This window comes from Oryzias melastigma, linkage group LG22, assembly GCF_002922805.2.
Source record: "Oryzias melastigma strain HK-1 linkage group LG22, ASM292280v2, whole genome shotgun sequence".
NCBI lineage: Eukaryota > Metazoa > Chordata > Actinopteri > Beloniformes > Adrianichthyidae > Oryzias > Oryzias melastigma.
This window is the reverse complement of record NC_050533.1, coordinates 5,721,694-5,725,826: the sequence shown is the minus strand read 5'-3', so window position 1 is coordinate 5,725,826 and position 4,133 is coordinate 5,721,694.

Sequence of the window (4,133 nt, the reverse complement as noted above, 5' to 3'; positions counted from 1 at the left end):
AAGAGAGAAAAATGAAAATACAGTTCGCCAGGACTTTCATAAAATAAATATTGTGCTTTTTTTGTTGAAATTGGTAACATTAGCTTTTATTATTTACGTAAAACGGTGTCAAACAGTGTTCAGCTGTCAGCTTTGCCGTTCTAAATGTGAACTATTCACATTTTCCGCCATTTTGTCTGACGTCACGGTGAAAAGGGTCTATTTATCATGAAAATAACTCAAATTTCTCAGCATTTTATGCTCAACCAAAACAAGACCCGTAGACTCAGGCAGTTCTACAGTAATCCACTTTCCATACCTTCCCGCCTGCTGAACGAACGAATAAAAGAGTGAATGGACTTTAGTGGAAATGTTTGTGGTTTGAAGTGACTTCATCTTTCTTCATGCACGAGGTCCCAGTGATAAATGTTGCAACTTGCATGCGGTGACGCATTCCAAACGACCGACCCAAACCAACCACGAGCTCTGATCTCTCACCGCTTCGCTGCTTCTCTTCTGGACGGACACGACGGTCAAATTTCTGTTCTGCTGCAATTTCTAGCCACAAAACCAAACACTTGTTCAGATTTTATATGACGTTGCTTCACTGAAAGGAGTCTACGACTGTACAGAATTGTGTTTTGTTGGTAGCAACAACATTCCTACACCCCTTTACTACACCTGTGTGTTCTTCTGCAAGCCAAAGTCTCCATGTTTGTTCATTTATTGTAGTTTCTTTAAAGGAGGATTCAACAGAGCTAAAACTTTTTCTAAAAAAGCTACTTTGCCACCTTGAACTCTAATTATTAGTCCAGTTTCTGATGGTATTTAAGATGTGAAAGTATTGCTTTTCCTGCACGGATTAGTCCGTGGATCGTAGTTCAGTTACAAGGACACCCGCGGGATGAAAGATAAAAGTCTATTTTTAACAAAGCTGAACCAAAACGTTGAATCTGTTTCTTTGAAATGCTTGCTGTGGACATCCAGAGTCTTATTTTAGTACATGAGGGTAAATCAGCTGCTTGTTTTGTCTCAGAGAAGTGTGCGGCGCTCTTCCTGTGCTCTGTGTTCGCTGTGGCCGGTCGGTGTTGCACTTGTTAAGGTTCTCTCGCGACAACTCTGTATTCTTTTCTTCTCTTTGGAAATATTTTGGCAAAAAAAAAAAAAAAGCTGTATGATATTGTTGTTTTAATGTTTTATTTTGAAAGGTTTCTTCTTCCATACGTGTGCTTCATTCACTCCTTGGTGCACTTTTGTCTCTAAGTTGTTGATATTGCTTCCATGCAACAATGAAAATGATTTATTGCAAATACAAATCAGGCTGGTTTGTTTGTTCTGTTGAAGTCACAATATCTAAAGGAAAAAAAAAACCTTCTGATCTAGATCAGGAGTCTGCAGCCTTAAGCCTCGTTTCCATTAGCATTAACACGTTTTGTATTGGTTTTTGAGGGGCATCAAAATTGACATATTTTACAAAACAGCAATGAAAACACTTTCTTCAAATTAAATCGATGGCATTACCTGTGATAATGCAAGTGTGAATGCTGTAAGCTGAATGTAGTTGCTGAAAATGCTAGAGCTGATAGCTCAAAACGCTGAAACTGATAGATGAAAATACTGACGCTGAAAGCTTGCTAAAATATTAGCTAAATTCCAAATTGGCCAATAAAATATCTAATTTTGCCAAAACAGCGAGCATAATGCTGAAATATAGCTAAACTCCAAATTATCCCCAAAAAACTGGAAAAAATATCCTATTTTGCCAAAAAAGCCAGCATGATGCTAAAATATTAGCTAAACGCCAAATTAGCCAAAAAATATTTATAATTTTGCCAATACATCTGGCATAATGCTACATTATTAGCAAAAATCCAAATTAGCCTAAAAAAATAGAAAAATGTCTAAATTAGCCAAAACAGCTAGCATAATTCTAAAATATTAGCTAAATGCCAAATTAGCCAAAAATATGTATAATTTTGCCAACACGTATAGCGTAATGCTGAAATATAGCAAAATTCCAAATTATCTTAAAAAACTGGAAAAAAATGTCTAATCTTAACTGTAAAAGCTAGCACTGTGCTAAAATATTAGCTAAACCCAAAATTAGCCCATATATATGTATATATATATATATATATATATATAGGTTTGCCAATACAGCTAGCATAATGCTAAAATATTAGCAAAATTACAAATTAGCCGAAAAAAATTGAAAAATGCCTAAATTAGCCTAAACAGCTAGCATAATGCTAAAATATAGCAAAACTCCAAATTATCCTAAAAAAAATTAAAATATGTCTAATTTGCCAAAAAGCTAGCTTGATGTTAAAATATTAGCTAAGTGCCAAATTACCCAAAAAATGCATAATTTTGCCAATACAGCTATCTTAATGCTAAAATATTAGCAAAATTCAAAATTTACCAAAAAAACTGGAAAAACATCTAATTTTGCCAAAAAAAATAGCTTAATACTAAAATATTAGCTAAATGCCAAATTACCAAAAAATATGTATAATTTTACCAATACAGCTAGCATAATGCTAAAATTTTAGCTAAGTGCCAAAATTACCAAAAAATATGTATAATTTTGCCAACACAGCTAGCATAATGCTAAAATAAAAGCTCAATTCCAAATTACCCTAAAAACCCAGTAGTAGCTAAACTATTTAAAGTTCGAACCTCAATTAAAAAAATAAACACATGTATTTCAGTTGTTGGAAAGGGACATTTTTTATCGTTATTCATTTCCAACAAAAAATTCCAACTAAGTTGATAAAAATACACTTTTTTATGATACAAAATCATCATTTGTGCTATATTTAACCGTGTTATAAACCGTGTAAAACTAGATAAATATGCTTTCTATTTCCCCACAGGTTTATTGGCAGAGGCCTCTTTTCATTACATTTGAACATTTCCAGGATTGTTTTTTCTTCACAGCTTTTGGGAAGATTTTTGTGAGTTTTGGGAGATTTTCTGAGCAAGAGTAAAACAATCAAACCGGGTCAGCGAACACCGGATCCTCCCGAACAAAACATTCGACCTCACACCAGAAAACAAGCGATAGCGGAGGCTGGGTTTCAGAGGGACGAAGCGCTACGCCTGCGAGTCGATTAGAAGAAACAGATCCCATGTTGGGACGTGTTCAGTTGATGATGACAGGCCACAGTTTAGGAGAGAGGAGCCCGTCAGAGCAGTGGATACAGGACAGCCTGTTTGCTCCCCGCCTCCTGTGGACCAGATGGCTCCGTGCCTGGAACAGCATCACGTTGCGGGGAACACACGCCCTCAGAGTACGCACCTGCGTCTGCAGGCGTGCCAGGAAATTCACATCACAAGTGACAGAATGTGAAATCCAGAAAAGATATTTTTGTGTCTGTTTGGGACGAATGGGAGCACATTCTGTTTCCAGAGTTTCATATCAGTGACCTTGTTTTGTATCAGACTCACAGGAACCGCCTCTTCTGTGCTTCTCCCTCTCAAGGTCATTGTGGTAAATTACATTGCGACAGTGTTTTCTCTGTTGGGATGACGGTACACTGAGGACAGAGATGAAAGGAGCAGCTCCACTCCTCATTTCTGTGTTTTGACAGAATCACATCAGAAACAGCAGGTAGAGTAAATGATTCAGCGAGGAGATTTTTCAATCACTTATTTTTTATTGCTGGAAAATGTCTGAAGCTGACTCTGCATCTCTTCAGAAACAGACTTTGGAAAGCAATAGTCACAATATTAGTTATTAGTAAAAGTTAAACATAAGATTTGATATTTTTCTTTACATGACAGGATGTTTTTACAGTGCAAATACTGAGACTTGAATACAAAAATGCTGGACTGAAAAGCTCAAGCTACGCTGAAAAATGTGAAACATTGGATACATGAACAAAAGCTGTAATTAAAATGGTTATTTTATATAAGATTACAAATTTTGAGAGCGATTAAAAAAATTAAAGAATTAATCGCAAACTGGGAAAAAAGGAATCGCGATTAATCGCAATTCTTTTAATTTTTTTTACAGTTTTTGCCGACCATTTATTATCTGTAAATATTTACAAATAAAATTTACACACAAAACTTTACATTTAGAACATTTATTTTTAGATAAGGCTTTAATTGATTAAAAAAAATAATAATAATTAACCGTAAACCTGGGA